The sequence below is a fragment of the Myotis lucifugus genome, unplaced genomic scaffold (assembly GCF_000147115.1).
Source record: "Myotis lucifugus unplaced genomic scaffold, Myoluc2.0 scaffold_10, whole genome shotgun sequence".
In the NCBI taxonomy this organism is placed as follows: domain Eukaryota; kingdom Metazoa; phylum Chordata; class Mammalia; order Chiroptera; family Vespertilionidae; genus Myotis; species Myotis lucifugus.
Genome location: NW_005871058.1, coordinates 10,841,844 through 10,852,016, shown reverse-complemented (window position 1 = coordinate 10,852,016; position 10,173 = coordinate 10,841,844). Strand labels below are relative to the sequence as shown.

Below are 10,173 nucleotides of genomic sequence, written 5' to 3'. Positions count from 1 at the left end.
TTAGCAAAGTTAAAATCAAGTGACTAACTTTAGAAATGAATGTTCTTTCATTTTAAATATATTACTTGATAAATTATTCATGGATGATCTTAAAATTATGGAATTAAGCTACAGAGACCCATTTCTAACATTAGAAGTAGAGTAAATGTAAAATGACTACTAAAAAAATAACTCATGAAATAGGATTGTGTCCCTTGAAATGATGCATTTAGTTTTGGTTATTTGAAAATATATATATAAATATTTATGTTAAAGAAGTGTTTATTAGCCTGCAGGCCTATGGCATGGGACATATATCATATAGGACACAGTCTCTTCACACAGATAATGATAATTTATCCCTTTTAGAAGTGAATGACATCTTTTTAGTAGTGTTGCTGGCAAAAATATAAAATGATCCAAGTTCAAAATATGATGGCAACACACAAAAGTGGTCGATAGTTTGGGTCTTTGTCGGAAGGGTACAGTCTGTACAGCTTAACAAAGTCTGGCTTTGAATCTTCATTTAAAAAGCATACTTCTCTCCTGCCATACTGATTCCATCCCAGAGAGTAGGATCCACAGCTCCTCCTCCTTCAACCTGAAAAGGACATGGCTTAAGGAAGAAAGTAGTAACTGATTTACATCAAAGATTAGGAAGCTAAATCATTATCAAAATATTTGAAATCACAAGAACTTTAAAAATTCAGTACTTTGAAATTTCTCTCCTGAGGTATCTATGCTTTTTGTACACAGTCGCTAGTAAAACAGACGCGTTCTATCATTCCAAGTCGTACTTATAATTATGTCGCTTGGTGCTGAAAATAGCACAAAATGGCAGCAATAATGGCAGCAATTACGTTTGGTAAATATATTTGGTGAGATGCACCCTTTAGTGAGATGCAAAATAACATTGAGAAGCCACATTATTCCTGATACTCTCAGAATCTTTAAGGAATTTTCAGGGGAAAAACCTCAATACCAGAATGAATGAGTAAAGACCATCTATGTTAGGCCCATGGACCATCAGATCTGGTCTAGTCCAATTAGCCTGCATTGCTGCATCCGTTATTAAATATGAAACTTCCCATAGAGTTTGCTCCAACAAGTGATCACCACAAATGATTTCTACCTGACAAGCTAGATCAATATCCATTTTCTTCTCACAAATTTTTCTACATGCTTTTCCTGAAACTTGGGCAAACTTTTTTCCCAATCGCTTAAAATATCCTGTGCCATCATTGGCACCAATAAATCTACACTAATAAAAGACAAAGATGCCAAAACTGGTTTGGCTAGGTGGATAGAGCGTCAGCCTGCGGACTGAAGGTTCCCAGGTTCGATTCCGGTCAAGGGCATGTACCTGGGTTGCGGGCACATCCCCAGTAGGGGATGTGCAAGAGGCAGCTGATCGATGTTTCTCTCTCATCGATGTTTCTAACTCTCTATCTCTCCCCCTTCCTCTCTGTAAAAAATCAATAAAACATATTTTTTTAAAAAAAAGACAAAGATGCTAATTGACTGTACCTTCGCTACACCCAAGCCACGCCCACCAGCTTATAAGAGCAACTATATGCAAATTAATCCAACCAAGATGGCAGCGAACAGCCACGGAGCTGGAGCAAGCAGGAGGCTTGTTTGCCTGGGCAATGGAGGAAGCCAAGCTTCCTGCCAGCCGTGAGCCAGCTGTGGCCTCTAACATGGCAACAAAGTTTCAATTATGGAAGAGAAATAAATCCCAGATACCTGCTTCCAGCCAGCCTCCACTGAGAGCTTGGGTGGCTGGGGGTTGTGGCCAGCCTGCAAACAGCCATCAGCCCCTCACCCAGGCTGGCCACACCCTCATGGGGTGAGGGTCCCTGCTGGGTGGCTTAGCTAGCCTGAAAACGGCCCTCAGCCCTTCACCCAGATAGGCAAGGCACCCCAGCGGGGACCCCCATGCTGAAGGGGCTGTGGCCAGCCTGAAAACAGCCATCAGCCCCTCACCCAGGCTGGCCAGACACCCCAGGGGGGACCCCCACCCTGAAGGTGCTGTGGCCAGCCTGCAAACAGCCATCAGCCCCTCACCCAGACTGGCCAGGCACCCCAGGGGTACCCTCACACTGAAGGGGCTGTGGCCAGCCTGCAAACAGCCATTAGCCCCTCACCAAGGCTGGCCAGGCACTCCTATATAATAAAAGGGTAATATGAAAATTGACCCTAACAGCAGAACGACTAGGAATTACTGGTCACTATGACACACAATGACCACCAGGGGGCAGATGGTCAATGCGGGAGCTGCCCCCTGGTGGTCAGTGTGATCTTACAGGGGGAGCTCTGCTCAGCCACAAACCAGGCTGATGGCTGCCAGTACAGCGGTGGTGGTGGGAGCCTCTCCTTCCTCCTCAGCAGTGCTAAGGATGTCCGACTGCAGCTTAGGTCTGCTCCCCGCTGGCAAGTGGACATCCCCCGAGGGCTACCGGGCTGCAAGAGGGATGTCTGACTGCCAGCTTAGGCCCAATCCCCCAGGGAGAGGGCCTAACCCAGCAGGTGGTCATCCCCCGAGGGGTCACAGATTGCAAGAGGGCACAGGCCGGGATAAGGGATCCCCCTGCCCCCGCAAGTGCACAAATTTTTGTGCACGGGGCCTCTAGTTCTAGTAATAAAGACACATCAAGTTCAGGTGGAATCTGAAACACTGATTCTAAGGCTTTCTTAGATCTTCTTTTGCTTGAAGGGACTGGTTGTGGAAAAGCAGGTTGAGGTACTTCTATAACTTTCTTTATAAACTCATGCATTTGCTTTTTTCCCTCTTTCTTCTAGATTGATTACTAATTTGTACACTATGTCTTGTAACTGTCGGTCCAACTTTATATTATAAAGAGGTTGTTTCTGATGAACTACTATGTTGCATTTTGGACATCTGTTGCTATAGTAAAAATGTCTTACAATGCAGCTTTTACAACATGTACTAAGACATTCTGTAATTGTAGTTGCATCTGTTAAGTAACCTTTGCAAATGAAACACGAGACGTATGGGGTCAGTTCAGAGAGATTAATCAAGTGCTCTTCTTCATCCTCTGATTCTGTCCCACACCCCTCTTGCCTCAGCGAGAAGTGGCTCCCCTCCTCCTTCTCCTCCTCTTTTTTTCCAGCTCCTCATCCTCTTCGAACTCCTAATCCTGCTCCTGGAATGGGACCCTCAAGCGGCCCAGGTTGGTCTTGACTCCACCTCAGGGGTCCAGGAGAATGAGCAGTATCTCCTGCTTCTGGCAAAAGTGGTGGACCCTCTTCAACCCCTGTGGGCAGCAGGGTGAGGACAGAAGATAAAATGAGCTGTGTGTATGTGTGTCTGGGGAGGGGGGTGGGGAGTGGAGGAGCATGGCTGTGGCTCCCCCCTTGGCAGCAACTGAGTTCTTGAATATATTTTGAGATCAAATTCTGCTCCTTAACTTTTCCTATAATGAAAACCTATGGTAATGGCACAGCAATAGACAGGCTGCCATCAACGAAAATCTCACCATGAGATATCAATGTCCAGTTTTTGTCAAAGTACTGGAGGGTGACTAATCCATAAATATATATGTATTTTTTACCTAATTTTGAGAAAAGAAGGGTGTAGATACATTTCCTTAACACTAATAAAAATGAAAATGCTTTCTTGAAGTGCTTGTTGGTATGTATTTTATTTTGTTTTCCCATAGAAGCTGATTTATAGAAGATGAACCAAAAATTGTTTCCAATATGAATCGTAGGACACCTAAAGGTGTGGTGTTCAATTTCCCCTTGGTAACCAAGGTGAAATACCCCAGACAGCACAGTATCTCCCTTCTTTCCTATTGATTCAGAGACCTAAGAAGTACAAAATGGCTAGATGGCAGTCTTATTTCCAGTTTGATAAGATCATTGTTGTATCCCCTGGTAGAATAGCTCCTCACTTTGTACAATGACTTCCAGGCCAGCAGAACATAAGGTCATAGGAAGAGGATACATTTTGCTACTGGGTTACTAGGGGCAATAGTGAGTGGTGACACATTTTCACCCCTTGATTCCTGCACTTGTGAATCCTGGTTACTGGAGAGACAGCACCATTTATTGCATGCTGATCCCAAGGGCACATACCTAGGTTGCAGGCTGGTACCTCGGTTGCAGGCTCATTCCCTGGCCTTGCTTGGGTCTGGGTGTATGCGGGAGGCAACCAATTGATGTGTCTCTCTCAAATTGATGTTTCTCGCTCTCTGTTTCCTTCCATCCTTCCACACTATCTAAAAATTAATGGAAAAATATCTTCAGCTAAGATTAACAACAACACAAAAACAACAAAATAGAAAACTAATGTCAATTTATGTAGTTTACCCTACACCATATTTGGGTCTCTGAACTGTCAATTATCTTTTCCATCTTCCTACGTAAACATTCCCTTTAAATTTCACAGAAAAGGAGTAAAAATTTTCTGGTCTTAAATATATGTTCACCGTAAGTATAGTATATAATTGTAGTAAATAAGTCAATGACCTTTATGCACACATAAAAATTGATATCTATGATGTGCATATAACCATTATTAAAAATGTCCTCAAGATCTGTTTTTATTATAATCTTGTGCAAAATGATGAAACTGAAAGAGTGTTGACATAGCTTTGGTAGCAAATTTATTGTAATAAAGAAATGTATAACCTTGTTTAACAACTAAAATCTTAGTACTATGAAATCTTCATCATAATATGTATAACTTAATGAAAATATTTCATACATGTGATTTATTCATTTGTTTTTTTACCACTTGTCTGCCCAGAAGAATATAAATACTATAATGTGGGACGATGTCTTTCCTGTTTCTTGCAAAGTCCCCGGGACATAAAACCCAGCCCATGGGATAGTTGGAGAAAATGATATTCTAAATACTAAATAAATACATGAATAAACCACATTAGATCTGGAAAACCAATGAAATCAAAACCTATCACAAAAACTGCAGATGGCATAGATTTCCTGTTTCTTTTTCTTCACCATTCAAATGCCTCTTAACAAATTTGTATGTGCTTAGTTCCACTTACTGCCTTAGACTGGGTGAATGAACAGCTGTCACCAATAGGCTCCAAAACGTAAAGTGACTCATACATAATCTAAATTTCCTATTGCTTTTTAAACAGTCCTGATATGTCTGAGGAGCCTGCTTCATGCTGTTATCCAGTGAAGAAGGCTGATGACAAGTATGCCACCGTAAACATGTAGCTTCCAAGATTGCCTTGGAATCATGGCCATTCCAGAGAGCAGGGAGAAGGTTATATGGGGGAGCATGTGTGTGGGACATTTTAGGGGTCAGCCTGTAAATGGTGCTCTGGTGAATTAATTCTCACTCACAAAACATTGATAAACATTATTCACTTTGCCACACCATCTGTAAGGGAGTCTGAAAAACATAGTCACTCTATTGCCCAGAAAGATGAAGACATTTCATTTAGGACATGGATATTGGAGGGCACTTAGAAACCTTTCAATGGAAAAGCCAATAAGATATTGTAAGACAAAAAAGTTCCTCTGTTTAGAGGGGAGTCATACTTGTTCATGTCACTGATAACTTCATATACCTTTACATCAGTCTTGAATTTGTTTCTGTATTTCTTCAAAAATTCTAAATGATTCAAGTTCCTACTAAATATTCCTGACTTCACAAAACTATCATTGATTTTGCATTGTAGCATTTGTAGCTGCCTTGTGTGTATTCCTGGTATACTTTGCTGATAAGTTTTGATTTAGCTTCTACAATATTTCTCTGTGATTATTTTTAGTTGTTTGTTCTAGGACTTGGGTGTTTTCTTTGAACTAGAAATAATTATAATAAATTATTTATGTAAATTAAATTGCATCAACAAAAATACTTGATATGTTCAAGGGTCTTATTGATAAGTAACAAATAGTAACTGAATTATATAAAAGCTTTTCCTGTAGCAATTACTGCGCTGCACCAGCACGGCCGGGTTCGGTGAACCTGAGGAGGGGCGGAGAAGGATTATAGAAGACAGACAAGAGAATACAGCGGGGACTAGGTCTGATCACTGAGCCTGGATCAGGAAACATGGCACAGCCTGCAAGCCCAAGCTTTATTTTATAGTCAGAGCACACAAAGAAAAACAAGGAAGTGGTCAACATGTTTACAATGTTCTTGTGAGTTTCACCTTGTTTTGGCAGCACTTGCTGCACCTCCCAGAGCCCATTAGCTACCTAGGAACAAGGGAGGACTATAAGGTCAAGCTAAATTATGCTAGGAAAGCTCTGCCCTCCAAGCAGGGCCTTTTTTGTGGCCCTGCCACAGGTCAGTCCAATGCTTGACCCCATAGCTGCTCCCAACAAATTACTATTCATAATTTAAAATATTTGCATTTAGATGGATGTGCCAAGGAGATATAAATACAAATAGGTGGAAAATAATCTCTCTCAGATTTGCATGTTTACATATTTTACCTCATCCATTTAGTCAGTGGCACAAATGAAAATTTGCAGCTGGTGTCTAGATAAGTGATCAACACTTATGTATATATAGTAGCTGACTATAAGGAATACTACAGCTATTCATGAAATGTGTGTGTCTTAAGAGAACTGTTTAGTTTAGCACTGGATTTATAATACAAATGAATTGAACTATTTTTTCGTGAAGGTCACTGGAACTGTATCTCGAAGCAGAATTTTGGAAGTATTTTCTGGAATTATGGTGAAAATATTTATGGAAATCATCATAAATGGATGTCCATCTGCAACAGTTTCACTATAAAGCTTTCATTGAGGCACAACATTAGAAACATTCTTATAACGATGTCATTTGAAATGAAGGCCTCCTTTCTGGTTGTGGCAACAGGAATACTCATCTTAGGAGTGCTAGGAAATGGGTTCATCGGACTGGTGAACTGCAGCGAGTGGTTCAGGACTGGGAAAGTTTCCTCAGCTGATTTCATCCTCACCAGCCTGGCTCTGGCCAGAATCATTCAACTGTTGGTAATACTCTTGGATTCATTTATAATGGGGCTAGCTCCACATCTGTATGCTACTGGTAAACTAGCAAAGGTGGTTACTATTCTTTGGGCACTAACTAATCACCTCACTATCTGGTTTGCCACCTGCCTCAGCATTTTCTACTTCCTTAAGATAGCCAATTTCTCCCACTCCTTTTTCATGTGGCTGAAGGGGAGAGTCAACAGAGTGGTTCTTCTGCTTTTCCTGGGGTCTTTCTTCCTACTGTCTCTCAATATCTTAATGCATGATGCTATTAGTGAATTGTGGTTGAATACGTACAGGGTACATGAAATAAATATGACTTTGCAGTTAGAGGCAAATGAAATGTTCTATACTAAATGTCTTCTTCCTATTACTTTGACCTATATTATCCCCTTTTTCCCGTCTCTGATCTCTTTGCTTCTTTTATTTCTGTCCTTGGTGAGACACACCAAGAATATTCAGCTCAACCTGACGGGTTTGAGGGACTCAAGCACAGAGGCCCATAGAAGGGCCATGAAAATGGTGACAACGTTCCTCCTCCTCTTCATCATTAACATTATTTCTATTCTAACTGCAATTTGGATCTTCAATAAGGTAGAGACCTATCAGATCACGATGCTTGTCACAGTATTGTCAGCTACCTTTCCCTCAGGCCACTCTTTTCTTATAATTTTTGGAAACAGCAAGCTAAGACAGATCGCCTTGAGATTACTGTGGCACTTACATTCCCTAAGAAAATCACCAGTTTAACTTTATAGACAGAATTTGAAAAAACCTTGTGTATTCTATGGGACAATATCTTATTGAAAACCTTCAGCATATCTTTATATCAGGATTTTTTAAACAGCACTAACATTTCCCTACAACACGCTTTAAGTTGTTATATTTTCTTAAAGTGATATGACATAATATTTGACTAAAAGGCATGTCTCCAGTGTATTAACAGTTTTTGGTAACAATAGAGTATTTGACAACTGATGAAGTATGGTTATAAAAGTCTACAATGAAGTATCAATAAATGTATAAATAAGATACAATGCAGTATGAATAACTGTATATATAATTATAGTTACCAAAATGCAAAAACACAAATTTTTCTAACTAAAGAGAATTTTGAAATTAGAATTGAAAAATAATTGTAAAGGTTAAGTCTAATAATATGTTATATAAATATGTTAATATGTTGTGATGCTTTGAATATTGGAAAGGATCTGAAATAATAGGAATTTTCATACTATATTTCTTGGATTACTTGTATGTATTGGTAAAACAACTTTGTTCAAGAGTATGGCATTATGCATTTAAGGTGAAGATGCATATCCTAAGACCCATTAATTGTACTTTTTCTTGTTATACTGGAGAATTATTCGTACATGTGTGAGAGAATATACATGCAAAAATGTGCATGTTACTACTGTTCTTAATAGCAGAAATTGAAGAGTCATGTAAATGCTGAAATTGAGGAATCATATAAATGCCCATTAGTTATAAAATGGACAAATAAATCATGGAATACGGACACAATAGAATACAGCACAAAAATGAAAACGAATACATTAGACCTATAAATTTCTTAGATCTTTGATGGAGAAAAAATATAGACATAGAAAGGTGAATTTGTAAAAGCAAAATACATATTTAGGGTAGTGTTTGAAAATGTTTGTACATATGTAGTGCAACTTCTGTAATAAAATGATTCAGATTACTGACAGTAGCTGGACATGGAATAAGCAGAGAAGAGAAGTTTGCTTGCTAATGATGCTATTAAAATATTAAATACAGTTTCTATACTGTATTTTTATATAGAGGTTTTACGCATTTCATATAAAAATTCTATACCAGCAAAGTACTTTTTGTTTGATTCACAGTGCTTAATTTTATAATGCAGTAAAAAATAGCAAATATATTATCAGAAATATTTTGTTTGTAACTTCCTCTTGGTGAAGTTTTACGTGATGTTGTTCTTTCAAGTTAGACCTGATGCTGAGAATTATGTTTCATAAGACCGTGGAATATATCGGTAATGTTCTTTCATTAGAGTGAATTCTGTCTCTTAGAAAACTTGATGAAGTCACAACCATCAGAGATTTCCCATTTAACTGCCTTCATCACCACCACCACCACCACCACCACCACCACCATCATCATCATCCTGTTATCTTATTTAATGATTTATATTTCAAATGTTTACTCACATATTTTGGGCAATGTGCAGATTATAGCTTAATGATCATTGTATCTAAATTATGTTAATAATGAGCAAAGTTAAAATCAAGTGAAAAGCTTTTGAAATGGAATGTTCTTTCATCTTAAATATATTTCTTGGGGAGGCAGGCTGGCAGGTGGCAGCAGGAGTCGCAGGTGGTGGCAGAGGCCTTGCTTGCTCATCTGGGCGGGCGGGAGGGAGTCGCTGAGCATTTGTGAGGGAGGGAAGGAGCTCCTGGTGGAGCTCGCATGCAGCGCAGCCCCGTGCTGTCTTCCCGCAGCCCCAGCCAGGCCCCAGCCGCCGCTCGCAGCCCTGTGCCGGGGCCATGCTGCTCACCGTGTACTGCGTGCGGAGGGACCTCTCCGAGGTGACCTTTTCCCTCCAGGTTGACCCCGACTTCGAGCTGCACAACCTCTGTGCGCTGTGCAAGCTCCAGTCCCCGCCGCAGAGAGCCAGGACATGCTGAAGCCTCCCAAGATGAGTGGGCAAAACTCAGGATGCCATGGAAGCCGTCTTGGCCTTGGAGAAGAACCTGAACCAGGCCCTTTTGGAGCTGCATGCCTTGGGTTCTACCCGTGCAGACCCTCATCTCTGTGACTTCCTGGAGAACCACTTCCTGGATGAGGAGGTGAAACTCATCAAGAAGATGGGCGACACCTGACTCACCTCTGCAGGTTGCGGGCCCCCAGGCTGGGCTGGGCAAGTGTCTCTTTGAAAGCCTCAGCCCTCAAGCACGACTAGGAGCCTTTGGAGCCAAGAGGCTTTTCAGAGACCCCCCCTGCACCCCCCTGGTGTCTCTGGCTTTTACCTGAGCCTCTCCCTGAAACTACTAGTCATTCTTTTAACCACCCTGGAGCCCTCTCCCATGCATTGGGCCAAATTGAACAATAAAGCTATTTGCAGGGAAAAAAATAAAGCACAAATAATGCCTGCTTCTTAAGATGATTATGAGACTTAAATGAGAGGATATGAGGATTAAGTGGGACACTGAGAACCTGGTGTGATGCTGGCTCTTC

The 10,173-nt window shown here is 40.7% G+C and overlaps 1 pseudogene; it reads right to left on the bottom strand.

Annotated features, from left to right (window-relative positions):
• Nucleotides 1-940: 940 nt before the first annotated feature.
• LOC102439605 lies at nt 941-9,746 on the bottom strand (annotated as a pseudogene).
• Between the last annotated feature and the right edge of the window lie 427 nt (nt 9,747-10,173).